The following is an 18,506-nucleotide window of genomic DNA, read 5'->3' on the forward strand; positions in this document are numbered from 1 at the left end:
AACCTATAAGGTTATGAGGGGACTTGACAAGGTGGATGCAGAGAGGATGTTTCCACTGATGTGGGAGACTAGAACTAGAGGGCATGATCTTAGAATAAGAGGCTGCCCATTTAAAACTGAGATGAGGAGAAATTTCTTCTCTTAGAGGGTTATGGATCTGTGGAATTCACTGCCTCAGAGAGCTATGGAAGCTGGGACATTGAATACATTTAAGACAGAAATAGACAGTTTCTTAAACGATAAGGGGATAAGGGTGTTGGTGAGCTGCCTTCTTGAATACAGCTGAGTGGCTTGCTAGGCTATTTCAGAGGGCAGTTAAGAGTCAACCTCATTGCTGTGGGCCTGGAGTGACATATCGACCAGACTGGGTAAGGACGGCACATTTATTTCCCTAAAGGACATTAGTGAACCAGATGAGTTTTGATGACAATCTGGTAGTTTCACGGTCACCATTGACAATACTAGCTTTTTATTCCAGATTTATTTAATTAACGGAATTTATATTCCCCAGCTGCCATGGTGGAGAGAACTCATGTCTCCAGATTATTCGTCCAGGCCTCTGGATTACTAGTCCAGTAACATAACCACTATGCTACCGTACCCATAAACCAATACCACTAAAACAGATTATCGGATCATTTATCTCTTACCTAGTTGATCCCGCCAATAGCATATGCTTATCTGAAAAATGAATAGCTTACACTTTTAGTATTTACATTTCAAATAATTTAAGCATATTAGTGTGGCTAATACTAGGTCTATGCTGATACTGGTGCCAAAACCCTCATTCAGTACTTGAATGAACATAGGGGTGGTTGAGCAGCCTATTTATATTGTTTGCTTTCAACTCAAGCCAGTTCCACAGCTGGTCTCTGGTTTGTGCATAAATGTATGAACAGCGATGCCTGGAATTTCAGCGGGGATTCTCTAATCTCCTGTTGTAACATTGGCGGATACCCAGAAGAAACGGCATTTAGGCTGCTTCTCAAGGGTATGTGCCAATCTTCCACCGAAGTTACAGCGAGAAATCGGAGAACCCCTGTGGAAATTCTAATCCGACATATGTCAGATATTGCACACATGCAGACACGCTGTGCGTGTCTGGCTCAGTAAATCCAGTGAATAAATAACATGGGTCTGAGGCATACACACTAGGGTCCCAGTTTCAATCCCTGGAGATAACGGTTCTTTTCTTGGGTGGGGCGAGGAGAAGGGGGTGGTGGAGTATTACAGTTAACTTCATATTATATAGGTATTTGATCCTGACCTGAACTTTCGTTCCCATATTCTCACCATCACCAAGACTGCCTACTTCCACCTCCGTAAAATCGCTCCACCATTGGTGGCTCTGCCTTCAGTTGCGTAGGCCCTAAGCTCTGGAATTCCCTTCCTAAACCTCCCTGGTTCATTACCTTTCTGTCCTCTTCTCAGATGCTCCTAAAAACCTACCTTTTTGAGCGAGCTTTTGGTCACCTGCCTTAATATCTCCTGATGTGGCTCAGTGTCAAGAGTATGGGATGTGTTACTACGTTAAGGTGTTGTTGTTGTTGTTGTAGGGAGGAGCATAATGTACAGTGATCCCACTCCTGATTACCATTCACCATTCCTGTTGGTAGTGCACATGTGTAGTTGCTGGCGCGGTCAGCTGTGATAGCCTCCACAGTTGAATAGCCTGTTAGTGCCCACTGTCTAGGGTCACGTGAAAAATGATCACCGAGCTGAGATAATGGGGGGCTGCCAGCACCCGTGTTGCCATCCTTTACCATGAATCATTGCTTTTCGGAGAAGAGGGAGAAGGACAGAAAACAGGAAGGGAAACTTGAAGCTGAAACAGGTTAGTACAGGAAATGACTGGTGGGTGAAACAGAAGGAGGAAGAGCCTGTGATAACAGAATGTGGGGAAATTAGTCACAAGTTGGTGTCTTGTTTATAATGCTGCAAAATCAGCAAAGATACAAGAGCTGTCATTGAAATAGATCACACACAAAATAACTTACGCAATTCATATCGGCAAAATAGGAGTTAGAATTTGTAGATGTTTGGATCTGATGTGCCCGATGCTTGAAGCTATAAATTATATAAATTGCATATACAACGGGCAACAGTTCAAAACAAAAGTAATGTTACTCAAGAAGAAGACCCTGATCTCTTGCCATGGTGTGAGTCAGTGTGAAGACCAACGTGATTCAATACCCTGCTCGTCGAGCTGCAATGTTTCAATGTTTTAAATCACAACCACACTGCTTGCACTCAGAAGAAATAAACTATTAAGCCCACCGAGCTTGAAGTTGAGGAACCAGCCTCCTCAACTTGTGGATTTGTGAGATGAGGGTTGAACCCAACCAACATATTCAGCAATAATCTCCTGCCCCAACCTTTACTTGCTGGGAACTGGGCTGTTTAGTTCACGTGAGGTGATTGCAATGTCTTCTATGTGGATAGCAAAGGCAGTTTAGTGGAGCTAAAGGACTAAGGAATGGATGGCCGCATAATTGTCTATCTAGTAAGTGGAGGAAACATCTAGGTTTAAAGAATATGGTTGAAACACGCTCTAAGCAATGGTGATTGCATGACCCATGCGTTCACCATTGTTATCTACGTCCTTAGGGGCTAATGGAACAGTTTCTACGCCTGTTTCCGAAAGCAGAATGAGCTCGGTCCGCAGTTGTTGCCGTCGGAATAATAGTTTGACATGAGTGAAAGCAGCTACATTGATAGCCATCGTTTGTCACCTCTCTCTATAATCAGTTACTATTGCACCATTTTTGCGATAACTCTCTTCAGGTGGGGTTTGGCCTACAGGTGCACTCACTCTTTTCCTTTTTTGTGACCCCACAAGAAATGTTCCTCTCAGTTTTACAGAATATTGTTTCTGATAACATTGCTGTGAAGCATTTCACCACACTAATACGCCATTAACTCTGGTACCCAGGACTTATCCAGTATATATTTATCCCTGGGTACTCGTGAGGTTTGCCTGTACGAAAGAAACAAAAGAAAGACTTGCATTTCTATAGCGCCTTTCACGACCACCGGACGTCCCAAAGCGCTTTACAGCCAATGAAGTACTGTTTTGGAGTGTAGTCACTGTTGTAATGTAGGAAACGCGGCAGCCAATTTGCAAACAGCAAGCTCCTACTAATGGCAATGTGATAATGACCAGATAATCTGTTTTAGTGCTGTTAATTGAGGAATAAATATTGGCCAGCACACCGGGGCTATCTCCTCTGCTCTTCTTCTAAATAGTGCCATGGAATATTTTACGTCCACCTGAGAGAGCAGACGCGGCCTCCTCTGAAGTCCCAGTATGAGTGACTCCTACTTTAGTGGCTCCAGTTCTTACTGGAGGCAGCTCTACTTGTCTCAGTGATGCCATCACTATTTGCCTGTGGTGCGATCCCTCATAGGAATTGTCTGCATCAGTATTTTCTCTCTGCAGCATGATTGGAGGGAGTCGGGGATGTGAAATACAGATATCGACTTGTAGTCTGCTGACTGTTCAGAGGGTGAATTGGTCTTGGCATTTAACCTTTACCCCTGGAGATTGGGCACACACGTACACACAGGCCTACAGACCTCCTGTGGCAATGCTCATGGGAGTCAACATTTAGTGAAGCCTGCAGGATGCACTTCTCCAGCCAAAATATTGGAAAGACATTGAAGCAAATGTTTCTGATTGGCTCATGGAAAATACACAGGATTGTGTTTTCCTTATCCACTGCACTTAGAGAAGTAAATATCACAGTCACACATAATAAAACTTTTTATATGAACAATCGCGGTTCTCAAATTAACACTGTGAATGAAATAGAGCGCAGGTGCACTAAACAGACCCCTTGTTTATCTTTTTCACTGATAGCTTCGCTCTCGGAAATAAAAAAAAACTTCACGATAGCTTTGTTGTAAAACTTGACCTAAAAACGCTTCTAAAATTCATTTCCAACTTGCTTTTGGAGTCATTTAGAAAAAACAACGAAACTCCAATACTGTCGACAATGCAAAGACACACTTTGACTCCCGCACTGAGAATAATAATCTTTAAAAAATCATCTGTAAGTAATCATATGGATAAGTTATTCATTGGAAATAAAAATCGGGGGAGATGTAAAACGGGCTACCAACGCGCTATCACCCATTGTACATGATCGCACAAAGTCAAGAGCGACCTCATTGTTTTTGAATTCTCAGTATAAATAACATGAAGGTGCTCTAATCACCTCCTTTATCAAGCCGCTTGCCTCTTCCTCTGTCCTAGTCTTTCTTTCTGAAGTAAAAAGTAAACAGTTGGCAGAAGTTTTTCCTGTGAAATTCTACTCAAACAGCTGTTAAAATTAACCTCTAGCTTGTTTTCAAATCATGTGGATAAAGAAAGCAAATCATAAATTCTGTTACAGCGTAGGGGGGAAAACACATTTCCAGCTGAACTGGGAAAATCTCTACACGGCATAGAGTCGGACTTTAGCATCCGGGGAACTGCAGGCACAGGTTAACATACTCCAGTTGAGAGAGTAAAAGTTATGGGAAAAATTGCAATCATAGGGCCCAAAATTCAGTACCGCTGGAAAGCTGGTGCTCTCTCCGCCTTTTTGGGGCCATTAGCTCTGATATTTTTTTGTGGCTGGGCCACCCCATATTAAGCTTCGAAAGTGAACAAATGGGTTCCAGCGCTAATTACTCATCCAAAGTGGATTTTTCAGTGGTGTGGATGTCTTAATTTGAGCGTTAAATCATCACTGAGAAATTCAGCATGCAGGTAAGGGTTTCTAATGTGCCAGCTGCTCTCTGGCCTTTTTAAAGACCAGGGTTTGCAGCAAGGTCCTGAGTGCAGTGGGGGGGGGGGGGCAGGGAGGAGTTTGGAAGGATGGCCTGGGTGTCATGGTACATCAGTCATTGAAGGTTGGCATGCAGGTACAGCAGGCGGTTAAGAAAGCAAATGGCATGTTGGCCTTCATAGCGAGGGGATTTGAGTACAGGGGCAGGGAGGTGTTGCTACAGTTGTACAGGGCCTTGGTGAGGCCACACCTGGAGTATTGTGTACAGTTTTGGTCTCCTAACTTGAGGAAGGACATTCTTGCTATTGAGGGAGTGCAGCGAAGGTTCACCAGACTGATTCCCGGGATGGCGGGACTAACCTATCAAGAAAGACTGGATCAACTGGGCTTGTATTCACTGGAGTTCAGAAGAATGAGAGGGGACCTCATAGAAACGTTTAAAATTCTGACGGGGTTAGACAGGTTAGATGCAGGAAGAATGTTCCCAATGTTGGGGAAGTCCAGAACCAGGGGACACAGTCTAAGGATAAGGGGGAAGCCATTTAGGATCGAGATGAGGAGGAATTTCTTCAGCCAGAGAGTGGTGAACCTGTGGAATTCTCTACCACAGAAAGTTGTTGAGGCCAATTCACTAACTATATTCAAAAAGGAGTTAAATGAAATCCTTACTACTAGGGGGATCAAGGGGTATGGTGAGAAAGCATGAATGGGGTACTGAAGTTGCATGTTCAGCCATGAACTCATTGAATGGCGGTGCAGGCTCCAAGGGCCGAATGGCCTACTCCTGCACCTATTTTCTATGTTTCTATGTTTCTATGTTTCTATGGCTGGTGTAAGAGGTGCAAGGAGAGCAAACAGTTCACTGATACGGAGCTGGAGACACTGAGGACAGAAGAAGAATACTGTTTCCTGACGTGGGGAGACCTGGCAGACAGGCAGCACATAATGCATGGAGGGAGATTGCAGGGGAGGTTCTCAGGCACCTCCATATATGTGAGGACACACCCTCCCAGGAGGGTGCTGGCCAGTCTACACCCAGCCTTCCAGGCCCAGAGGTGTTCCAGGGTGTCAGCTGTAAGTCGCAGACAACAACCACAACATTGTTCCCGGACCCATGATGCAGCCACAGGTATGATAGTTAGGTGTGGTTTTAGGGTATTTATGTGCAACAGATGTTATAGTGAAATGCACAGGGGGTAAAAAAATGATTACAGTATTATTATATTGTGCTTTATGTTCCGTTTTTGCAGTGATTTTGGATAATTTGATAAATCTTTATTTTTGGCAATTCTGCGTTCAGGCACTCATTGTGATGGCCACTGAAAGTGGGACCTGAAGGGTCATGTGTGGATGGGATTATCTGAAGTGAGCAGCTATGAGACGCAGCTGCACCTCCCTTCCTGGGTGGCGATGGGTCGAGGCCTCCTAGCGCTGGGGCGCCAGGGACCCTCCTCCTTCTCCTCTTCCTCCTCCTGCTGCTGTGCCTCCTCCTCCCCCTCCTCGGGAGGGTACTGCTGTCTCGACCTCCAGCGGCTGTCCCCTCATGATGGCCAGGTTGTGCAGCATGCAGCAGACCACGACGATGATGGAGAGCCGTTGAGGAGAGTACAGCAAGGTGCCACCAGAGCGGTCCAGGCCCCGGAACCTCTGCTGAAGGATGCCTATGCACTGCTCGATGATGCGCCTGGTGACACAATGAGCGTCATTGTACGCACGCTCAGGCGCTGCCCTGGGGTTCCCCAGTGGAGTGAGCAGCCAAGTGGACAGGGGATATCCCTTGTTCCCCGAGCAGCCAATCCTGACTCGGGCCGGTGAAGACGGCGGGCGCAGTGGTCTGGGGCAGAATGAACGAATCATGGCTGCTGCCTCCCTTGCCCGCTGCCTCTCTGCCCGGTGCTGATGACCACGTCTCCTCCTGCGTGCCGCCCTGCTTCTGACCAGTTGTCGCCCTCACAACACTCCTCCCATCCTCAGGGCGAACCCTGCCAAGCAGGTCTCTGCAGCCCACAGGCCTCCACTAAAGAGCCAGACCTGAAAAATTGTACAAAACTCTGCGAAAACCTCTGAGCAGCACTCAGCAGGTTTAATGGAGCCGAAACAATTAATAAAACTATTTCTAAAGCAAAATATTGTGGATGCTGGAATCTGAAACAAAAACACTAACAGACAATGAAACTATTTACCTACTAAATGGACCCGCTCGCGGCAAAAACTCCAGCGGTGTCGCTTTCGTGCACCTCGCGGGAGCATGGCCTGACGAAGTCCTCCTTTTTGTTTGCTGCTGAATATCGTGGGCCTGGCCATTTCCCAGTGGCCCACCCGCTGATGACCTCACCTCACCAATATTTCCTATCGCGCAGCTTCACCGCTCAAATCCGGACCCCCCCCACCGCCCCCCACCACCACTACCCCCGAGCTGAATGTGGCTCGGGGAAGGAAAAACACCCGACTGCCCGAACCCTGCAGCAGCCGTCCCTTCAGGGATGGCCCCCTCGACTAGTGAGAATGGCTGAAGGGAGATGAATGACTGAATCAATCAGTGATCCTCCAGTGCAAAAGGAAAGCGTGGCAGCGCGACAAGCAAAACAAGTGGTACTTGGACATGTCAGGACACACACCATGGCAACAGAACAAATATGGAAAGGTCAAACTAATAAAATGCAGTAATCTCCTAATCTCAGTAAACACTCTTTTCGGATCTAATGTGTAACAGGCTCACGCTGTGGGCCCAAGTTTCCAGTATCCGCTCGAACGGCGCACCTCCGAGAGGCCCGCCTATTCTGTGGAATGGAAAGCGCGTCAAAAAATTACCTCGCTATTCTCCAAGTGCAGCAGGCCTGTTCAGCAGTTAGCGCGATGCAACACGACAGCAAGGAGCGGGAGGGGGGGGGGGGGGGTGGGGAGGAACAGAGCTGCAGCCCTAGGCCAAAGAGAGTGCCGCCAGCTGCTTGCGTGCGCAGTAGCTCCTGGCCCCCAGGTTCTGGGTGCGTGTGCTGCTGGCTGTGTGGGAGGGGCCCGAAGCACGCGGCCCCCAGCCCTGGCCGAATGGGCTCCTGGAGCGGGCAGAGTGCTGATTTCCAGCCTGCAGCACGCGGCCCCCAGCCCTGGCCAAGTTCCCGGCGCTCCCGAACGGGTAGGTGAGGTAGGGACTTTTTATTTTTTATTTATTGATTTATTGAATGATTTTTTTTATTTTTTATTTCTTGATTTATTGATTTATGTATCATTTATTATTGATGGTGGTTCTTTATTTTTAAAAGTGAAGTGTTTAATGCTTTGGAAAATCCCCTAACTTCCCTTCCCTCCCCCCCCCCCATCTCTGGCTACCTGTGCCTAATTCTAAAGTGTAGGCAAGGTTTTCCTGAGCGTACAAAAGTCGACACTTACTCCATTCTAAGTTAGTTTGGAGTAACTTTTTGCTGCCTAAACTTGCAAAACAGGCGACAGTGGCTGGTAACGCCCCCTTTTGAAAAAAAACTGAACTAAAACGAAACTAAACTAATTCACTAGAATTGGAGCAAACTAAATGCCGAGAATTGCGATTTCTAAGATACTCCAAACTAAACTAAATGCTCCAAAAAAATAGAAGCAACTCCACCCGAAACTTGGGCCTACATGTAATACTATTTAACTCAGGAATAATTAAAAACAACCTGAAATCAATCTTCATGGCACACAATAGCATTCTGCATCCCTTACACCAAAAGACTCTTGGACATAATAAGGAGGAGTGTGATACCAGTATAGTATTTCAAAGACAAAACCCTTATCATATCATTTTGAAATACCATAGCCCTTAACTATTATCCACTTATATTGACAGCCTTTCATTGTAATACTCTGTGATCTACTAGTGTCCTCATTGTAACATCATCTGATATCACTCTCCTCACTATAATAGTTTTGGTAAACTGCATCCTCTGACACATTAACACCTCTAGTTATAACACATCTTTATGTCTCATTTAGCAATAGATAAAACAAAGAAGCTTCTTCTCCACATTTTAACTGTCACACTCCCTGAAATACCAGTCTCTGATATACTTGTCATGTATGTACTTTTAAGATTGCTAGCCACTAGATGGCGTCACCTTTGGAGGCCATTGGGCTACACGCACGTGTATGCAGCCAAAGTATAAAAGGCCAGCCATTTTGTATTTGAGTCACTTTGGGCCTTAATAAAGCAGAGCCAAGGTCATACCTCTTGGAGATAAATAGTCTAACAGTTATTGCATATACAACAACATTGTAAATAATAAAAGGGTAGTCAAAGGAAGGGTGGGGCCGATTAAGGCAATGGTACTTGCTAATTATCAGCCCAAGCCTGTATGTTGTCCAGATATTGCTACAAGCAGACATGGACTGCTTCATTATCTGAGGAGTTGAGAATGGCACTGAACACTGTGCCGAGAGAGTGAGTGAGAGGGGACAGAGAGAGAGGGAGAGAGAAAGAGAGAGACTAGGGGAGAGAGAGAGAGAGAGAGAGAGTGGGGAGAGAGAGAGAGAGAGAGAGAGAGAGAGACGGGGAAGAGAAAGGGTCTAGGGGTGAAAGGGAGAGACGGGCAGAGAGATTTGGAGGGAAGAGAGAATGGGAGAGAGAGAGAGACTGGGGGAGAGAGGGGCAGAGAGAGGCAGAGATAGAGGAGGCAGAGAGAGCGAGGAGACAGGGGAGGAGGGGGGGGGTGGGGGATTGGAGGGGAGAAAGAGAGAGGAAACTCAGGGAGAGGAGGTCAGGAACTCGATGGGGGGGGGGCGATTGGTAAAGAGCATGGAGAGCACAGTGAGGATGGGGGAAAGAGTGTTTCCAGTTCTAAAGGGGGAGGGTTGAGAGTGAGAATGTGATCCAGATGGGAAGACGGATCACGTTCTTCCAACCCCACCCACTTTACACCCGCACCACATCTCCCTCTCCTCTCCCTACACCTAGTTGATTCCTCAGAACTCGGTGCGTGTGTGACAAGTGACATCATTGGGCTGGACGAAATCTGGATGTCACAAAACTATCACTATTCACTTCATAGCCAATAAACCTATTAACAATCCATGACCCACACATAATGCCCCTCGTGCGGGGTGTGGGGGGGTGGGGGGGGGAGGCGGGGGTAATTTAGGAACTTGTTGGAGGGAGAAGGTCATGAATCTGTGGGGGTGGGGGGGAAACTGGGCAGGAGGAGGAGGTCAGGAACCTGAGGCGAGCGCTGGGGGAAGAAGATCAGGAACTTGGGCAGGGGGAGAATGTCAAGAATTCGGGCCAGGGAGAAGAACAGGAACTCGGGTGGGGGGAATAGGTCAGGCACTGGGATGATGGGGGATGGGGGGGCAGGAGCTTGTTTTGGGGGTGGGAGAAGGTCTGAACCATGAGAGTGAGCCCTGTCTGTTCCAAGTGAGCTCTGGTCTGTCTGGAGTCGGCAGTCAGAATGGCTCAAATTACACTTTGCAAAGTAACTGATTACATCGGGAGGTAGGATCTAATTACACATTCCAGGGAAACTGCTGGATGTGCCTTGTCCTCCAAGGGGACCAATCAGCAATCGGGTCTTCTGATCAAGGGGACCCAATCAGAGCTTTAGGTGTTACAAATAAATGCGTCCTTATAAATAGAGGCAAGGGGTGTCATTTTAACTGACAAAAACCATGTGGGTTGGTTCAGGTGTGAGGATAAAGAGCTAAAAATCTGAAACAGTAACCCGACCCACCCACTTCTAGTTTTAATGGAGGCGGGATGAGATGCGGGCGACCAATCCGCTCTCAGCACGTTTAAATATTTTAATGAGGCTGCCTGCCTTCATTTTAAGTCATTTTATTTTTTATCATAGTCAGCTGGGTTTCCCAGGCCTCAGGAAATCCGGCAAGGGGGCAAGAAGGGTTGGATCCATGAGGTAAGTGCCTTTACTGCATTGCTTGTGGGCCAGGAGAAGCAGGACTGTTTCCTCCAGGCCCAGCAAGTTACCCAGTAAACAGTCCCGCGCACCCCCCCCCCTTGCGATCCGTCTGCTCCTCCCCCCCCCTTGGGATCGGACCACCCCCCACAGTCGGATCATCCATCCACCAGGGGGAGCTGTGCACCCTCCCCCACCAACCCTCCGTGCCAGTCACTTGTGATTGGAACCCCCGACCACCACCTTCCCAACCACACCTCTCGATCGGATCCCCCTGACCACTACACCCCTCCCCGCCCCACCCCACCGCCCCCCAACCCCCATGATCTGTACCAATCCCCCCCCCCCCCCCACTAGACCAACCTACACTTAGCTCAGCTGCAGCCTTGTGCTGTCGGCTTTCCCACCCGATCGGCAGCTAGCCTATCAATCGGACTGGCTGTGGGCGGGAAACCTACAGAAAAAACATAGCAAGGTGCCCCGCAGTTAATAACTGCAGGACGTTCAGGAAATCCTTACTTCTGGGTTTCCCGATCCTAACTTCACCAACCTCCCCCATCGAACACGCCTCGGTGGTAAGATCGGGACCAAACACTGCAAAAGCATGGACGTTATGCTAAACTTTTATAAAACACTGGTTGGGCCCCAACTGGAGTATTGTGGCCAATTCTGGGCAACACATGTTAGGAAGGATGTTAAGGACTTTGAGAGGGTGCAGAGGAGATTGACTAGAATGGTACCAGAGATGAAAGACTTCAGGTATGTGGAGAACTGGGATTGTTCTTCCCTGTGCAGAAAAGGTTAAGGGGGGATTTGATAGAGGCATTCAAAATCTTGAAGAGTTTTGATGGAGTAAATAAGGTGGAACTGTTTCCTGTGGCAGAAGGTTCAGTAATCAGAAGGCACAAATTTAAGGAAATTGTCACAAGAACCAGAAGTGACATAAGGGGAAAAAAATTGCGTAGCGAGTTGCTATGGTCTGGAATGTACTGCCTGATAGAGTGGTAAAAGCAAATTTAATAACAACTTTCAAAAGGGAACTGGATAAATACTTGAAAAGGAAAAATTTGCAGGGTTATGGGCAAAAAGCAGGGGAGCGGACTTATTAAGTAGCCAGCACAGGAATAATGGGCCGAATGGCCTCCTTCTGAGCTGTATCATTCTACGATTCTAATTACATTGTGGGAGCAGGACAAGGTAGCCACAGGGCCAAATTAGTTAAAGGGAAAGTTTGGACTAATATCAGGAAATTCTTCTTCACACAAAGAGTGATCAACACATGGAAATGATTCACTGATACTGGAGGCTAAAACCTTGGAATTATTTCAGAACCTGTTGGGCAATCTGCCTGCCAATAGACACTGCATTTCAAAGCTGAAATGCCATCAAATATCATAAGATGGTTTTGCAAAACATACAGAAAGAGAACCACAGTAGGTATATTATATAATACCTTAAAAGTATAATTTGCCATCCATAGGACTTCCAATGGATAACCTCATTTATAATTTGAAAGATTGCTTACACTGACACTTTTACAGCTGCAGATGCATTTTCTGTAAGATATTGTGTATTGGATTGTCTGTCATTGACGGCCAATACCTCTCTTTTATGATATATATTCGCCCATCCCTATAGTGGGCTGTCTTATTGATGCCTCATCCAACAATACTTCACCATCTATTTTAAGGAATCAGTCACTGCAGCCTTATTCCAGTGGCTTTGACTGATTCAAACATCAGATATCCTATGGAGCTCACACATCTTGTAACACTGTAGTGACACTAATGGTTATTTTCAGAAGAACGGTGCAATTATTAATGATTTCATATCATTCTAACTTACCCACGAAGATAGCTCTGCTCAAGTTCTAAACTGAAAGGCTGAGCAATCAAAATATAAATCAACTGAAAAGAATTCCTGTTCTTGTTCAGTCGTAGCTGCCATTTTAATTTCATGAATAGTACTTGGCTTATTTCATATTGAACCACAAACTACAAAAATAAACTGTCAGCAATACATCAGACTTAAACAAATATGCTTGCAGAGATTAAAAGAACACAACTCTCACAAGAACAAACACATAAGTCATGTGCAATTAAAGGGAAAGCTGCTGTTGGAGCAGCTTAAAGGTCAATGAAGAACAGTGGACAATTGCGGTCGCAGTAGTAAAAGCTTTTTTAAAATCTATGTTAAGAGTTAAAGGACCATTAATGACTGTATAAGTCATTGAAAGATTCCCTAGGGCAGGTTTGAATGGACTCCCAGGGTATGGTAGAGGTATTTGTCATATATCCTACGTGGTTACTGCTTGTACTATTACAAGGTGTGCCACCAGAGCACACCACAGTGGGAGACTTGCAGGTTACCTGTACAGGTGTGCCTGGCCTAGTATAAAAGGCAGGCCACCAGGTGTGATCCTCACTCTGGAGTTATCAATAAAGGACTAAGGTCACTACAGTTCAAGTACAACACATTGCCTCGTGGAGTCATTATCAGAGAATCTAAAGACATAACAATTGGCGACGAGATTACGGACCTTCATGCGAAAATGGCTACCCTTGGTACGTTGCAGCAGTTCGCCGATGGTGATGATTGGGACGCCTTTGTGGAGAGGCTCAACCATTTCTTCACAGCAAACGACCTGCAGGCGACAATCCGTCCACACTGGCCGATAAGCGCAGAGCTATCCTGCTAATCAGTTGTGGGCCTACTGTGTATGGCCTCATCAGGGACTTGCTGGCACCAGCGAAGACCATGACCAAGACGTACGAGGAGCTTGTAACGCTGATCCAAAAACAACTCAAGCTCAAAGAGAGCATCCTCACTGCCAGACACCGGTTTTACACCCACCAACGGTCCGAAGGCCAGGAGATGACAAAATATACTGCAGACCTCAGGAGGCTGGTGGCACCGTGTGATTTTGGCGACCACCTCACCGAAGCGCTGCGGGACACCTTTGTCATCGGAATCGGCCACGAGGGCCTTCTTCATAAGCTACTATCTGCAGATGATACCACAGTCACACTGCAGGCAGCCATCTCCGTGAGCCAGTCATTCATGACCTCGACCTGCGGCTCTAGGCAGATGACTCATCCTCAGGACTCAAACCCGGCAAGTACTGTTCACAGAATGGTGCTTTTTAGAGGCTGGACTGTAGAACGTGAACCTTTTCAGGGGAGAGAGAACAGGCCTCCGAGTCCCTTAACTCAGAGTTCGACGAGGGGGGCTAACCGAGTAGCACCATGATGGCGTTGCGGAGGGAATCACAAGGCTCACCAGTGCAGCTTTAAAGACTATGTGTGTAAAGGCTGCAGCACAAAGGGCCACCTCCAGCGAATGTGTAAAAGAAATATGACTCACTGTGTTGATGAAGAGTCTGCAGATGGCCATGAATCCAGCGTGGATTATGAAGCGATAGTCAGAGAGGCAGCTCAGCCCCACGATGAGTTATACGGCATGTTTACCTGCACCACCGAATGTTCCCCGTTGAGGATGTTAGTCGAGATAAATGGCATTCCAGTCTTCATGGAAGTGGACACGGGGGTGAGTCAGTCAGTAATGAATCAAGGAGCCTTTGAGAGGCTGTGGGAGAATCAAGCTGAACGACCCAAGTTGGTCCCGGTTCAGGCAAAGCTGCGCACCTACACCGATGAACTTATCCCAGTCGTTGGTATTGTGGATGTAAAGGTACTCCTTGATGGCGCGGTGCACAAGTTACCTCTGTGGGTTGTTGCAGGTGATGGACCAACGCTACTCGGAAGAAGTTGGATGGAGAAGATCCATTGGAGTTGGGAAGATTTCATCTCCCCAGCGATCGACGTCCCCCGTGCTCAGAGGCAAAGCAAGCCCTCACCTGAGGGTGGACCCGGCACCAGAGAGCAGACCAGCACAGCACCCGAGGCACAGACCGTCCAGCACGACTGCGTGGAGATGATCCAGCTGAGACAAACCGAACGCACCTTCCAGGCCCCAGTGGCAGGACTCCGGAGGAAGAAAATCAGATCCAAAGGCGACTTTCCAGCTTCGGTGGCAGAACCCGGGGAGAAGAGGATCACCGCAGTCGACATCGTGAATCGAGGAAAGATGGCGCCCAAACCACGAGGTGATGCGCTGAAGAAAAAGATGGCGGCGGCCAGACCACGAGGTGCAGCGCTGATGGAGCAACACGTGGCACCAAGCGAAGAAGAAGATTGGAGTAAAGAAAGCAAGACTCTCTTAAAAGTCGCGCGATCGCGATCGGAGCTACAGGTTCTTTACAATGAGTAATGAAATGTTGTGCGATGTGGGATTTCAACTGCATTCAGTCAATACAGCGGGCAGACACCCATCGGGAGCACACAGGTCCAGCAAGCTACCCAATGTAATAGCCTGCATCCCTGGGACCAGAGTTATGCACCATGGAGTGTGGCCACAAGCAGCCAATACATACAAGCTGCAGAGCAAGCGATCTCAGGAGGGCAACGGCATCAGTATCGATACCCTGCCTCTGATCGACTCCACCTCTCAGGCACCCGATGGCACCAACCACCACGAGCCTGAAAGAGCAAACTGTGCTAAGGCGCAGCCCCCAGACCCTATCGTCACCAAGGCCATACCCGGGAACGAAGGGTCACCCGCAACAGTTCCCCCAAATGGGACCGGGACCAGCCAGGATCCCAAACCAGATAACGCCCAGGCAAGCGAGTCAGCAGTTCCCTGTGCACTGCCAGACGACTGCCCCTCAGGGAGCAGCAGCGACCTGGGCCACAAGGAGAGGACAGGGAGGTCACAGGCATCTGTGAACCTGCCCGATGCTAGGAGCAACGGCAAAAGCCCCGAGAGCAGGCAACTTGAGCCAACCGGGTTCCCACTGCCAGCACTGGGCACCGCACTGCCCATCAGACTACCTGGACACCATCCAGCAGTTCTGGAACTAGTTTGTCCTCACGCACCGGTGCTGACCCCAGTACTGATTCCAAGTACGTATCAAGCATGTACCTCACCAGTCAAATGTACTTGCCTCACAACTGTATCACAAATGTAATGATGTAAATGCAATTTTTTTTCTGGACTTGAATGTATATGAATGTAATGAGCCACCTGCATAATCTCTATGTGGGGGGGGCGGGCGGGGAGAGAGAATGGAGTGGTCATGGACACACAAATATTCTTATTGCAAAATCCGCCCAATAAAATAGTCAAGGATATAGAAAGGGGAACCGCAAAATTCCTCCGGCTGCCAGTCCAGTTACCATCTGCCCAAGGCAACGGAGTGATTAGTAGTACCACAATTTTGACTCTCTCTGTTCGTGCATGCCTGTTTAGTACTGTGCCCGCGCACTCGATCCAGCCTGCACCAGCACGCTTCCCGCAACTCCGTGCAGAGCTCAGGAGATCGGATATGGCGGGGAAAAGGGGATCGAACACGGGTGGGTGGGAGAGAGGAGAGTGGATCGAAGGGGGGGCGCGGGGGGAAGAGATCAGGGGTTCGAAGGGAGCGAGGAAAAGGGGTGGGAATCGAAGGAGGGAGAGAGGATCGACGGGCAGGAGGAGAGGAAAGGGGTTCGAAACGGGGTTTGAAGGGGGAGCAGAGGGGATAGAAAGGGGAAGTGGAGATTGAAGGGGAAGGAGAGGGGATCAATCGGGGGGTGGGGGGAGAGGAGAGGGGATTGGAGGTGGGAGAGGAGAGGAGCTCGGGTGGAGAGATGAGGAACTCAGGGGGACAGAAGGTCAGGAGCTTGGGGGAAGAGAAGTTCAGTAACTCGGAGAGGGAAGGTCAGGAACTCGGTGGGGGGAGGGGGAGAAGGTCAGGGGAGAGAACGTCGGGAACTCAGGGGGAGAGAATGTCAGAAACTCGGGATGGTGGGGGAGGGCATGGAGAGAACAGTGGGGATGGGGAAGAATGTGATCCAGATGGAAAGATGGATCACATTCTCCTCCCTCTGTTACACCAGCATCATGTTCTCCCTCTCTTCCCCCCTGGACCTGGATCACACTCTTGACCATGAACGGCAGTGCACTGCTTTCTCGGAAAGACCGATGCATGTGTGAAAAGTCACTGGACTGGACGAAATCCAGAAGTAATGACACTGTGAGGGCTGACATTCAGTGCAGTCAGAAAGCTGGTGGTGTTAAGTTTGCCGTGGCCATTGGATCCAAGTGCAGCTTTTTGACCACAAAAAAGTGTTCCAGTCTTATTAACCCTGCAAAGCTGAAGTTTGCAGTGTTAATTGGGGCATTATTCCAACTCAGGAAATTCATCCTTAGGGTGATACGGTAGCTGCCATTGCAGCACAGGCGCGAGGGAACGAGCGTATCGGTGCTGCTTTGGAGAGGATGCCCGCGACTCTGAAAGAGTCGATGGAGCGTCTAAGTGCTGTCATATCTGGTGGCTTTGAGACTGTGGCTGCTCACATGCAGTCTCTGCTCGATGTCGCCCCTCCCCCCCCCCCCTCAACACCCCAGTGTTGCTTTCGCGGCTGGGTCCACCACGGGCCAGGGGGGACCTTCCGGTGTGGTGCCACAGCACCGGCCTGAGCCCCCTCAGACCGGTGGTGGTGGTACTGTGCCGCCGCCCCCCCCCGGTGAGTTACTCAGGTTCCTCGGGCCGGGATACGGACGATGCGCTCCCTCCGGCTCGCGGCATTCCTGACCCCCGGACCTGTCACTCCGCCAGTGCCTCCACGCATGAGCAAGTCAGACTGAACTCTCCCAGGTGGGTGTGGACAAATCTCCAGCCGGCCCGACCAGGCCCACAGCTGCTCGAGGGCGTCCGAGAAGGACATCGGCAGCTTCCACACAGGGAACACAGCAGCCTTCCCAGACCCATGAGGCCGCCACAGAGGGGACACTGAGGCGAAGTCGCAGGTTAGACATGCGTAAGAGGGGTTATAAGGAGGCTGGGACGACCTTGGATCTAGCCTGGAGGCAGCGGAGGTGGAACAGATTCCCGTTTGTTACCGTGCGGATTGCTGAGCTGGGACGACATTTCCAGTCTGAGTCCCGGATTGAGATTTCCGTTTTCTCTCTGTGAATCTCGGGACCTCGATTGCTCTCTCTCTCTCTCTCTCTCTAGTTTTTTTTTCCCTGTTTTCATTTTCTATTCCTATTTCTCTATTTCTCTCTCTCCCAATCAAATTTTCTCTTTCTGTTTTTCATTCCCTTTCCTCACTTCTATCTCTTTCTCCTTTCTCTTTTGCTCCCTTCCCTCACTCTCTCTCTCCCGCTTTCCCTCTCGCTTTCCCCCTCTCTCTCTCTCTCTCCCTCCCTCTCCCCCTCTCTCTCACTCTCTCTCTCTCTCCCTCCCGCTTTCCCTCCCGCTTTCCCCCTCTCTCTCCCTCTCCCTCTCTCTCTCTCTCTCTCTCACTCTCTCTCTCCCTCCCGCTTTCCCTCCCGCTTTTCCTCTCTCCCTCTCCCTCCCTCTCTCTCCCTCTCTCCCTCCCGCTTTCCCTCTCGCTTTCCCTCTCGCTTACCCCCTCTCCCTCTCCCCCTCTCCCTCTCCCTCTTTCCCTCCCGCTTTACCTCTCGCTTTCCCCCTCTCTCTCCCTCTCCCTCCCTCTCTCTCTCTCTCTCTCTCTCTCACTCTCTCTCTCTCTCTCTCTCCCTCCCGCTTTCCCCCCCTCTCTCTCTCTCTCTCTCCCTCTCCCTCCCTCTCTCTCTCTCTCTCTCACATTCGATTTTGATGAATGGCTGCCGCAAACAGGCAGTAACGGTCCTTCCCGGGACTATGAATTTCGAGGCCTGTCACTATTCACTTCACACCCAATAAACCTATAAACAATCTGTGCCATGCACACAAAGCCCCATCTATGTGGCGGTGAGGGTGGGGGCCTGGTCAGGTACTTGTTACGGGGGTGGGAGAGAATGTCTTAAC

At 48.8% G+C, this 18,506-nt stretch overlaps 1 protein-coding gene across 1 annotated transcript in view; it reads right to left on the bottom strand.

Moving 5' to 3' along the window:
* The window catches only part of dner (delta/notch-like EGF repeat containing), a 368,701-nt gene that overhangs the window by 79,910 nt on the left and 270,285 nt on the right, over positions 1-18,506 (bottom strand). The window lies entirely within an intron of this gene.

The sequence above is a fragment of the Pristiophorus japonicus genome, chromosome 6 (assembly GCF_044704955.1).
Source record: "Pristiophorus japonicus isolate sPriJap1 chromosome 6, sPriJap1.hap1, whole genome shotgun sequence".
Taxonomy (NCBI): Eukaryota; Metazoa; Chordata; class Chondrichthyes; family Pristiophoridae; genus Pristiophorus; species Pristiophorus japonicus.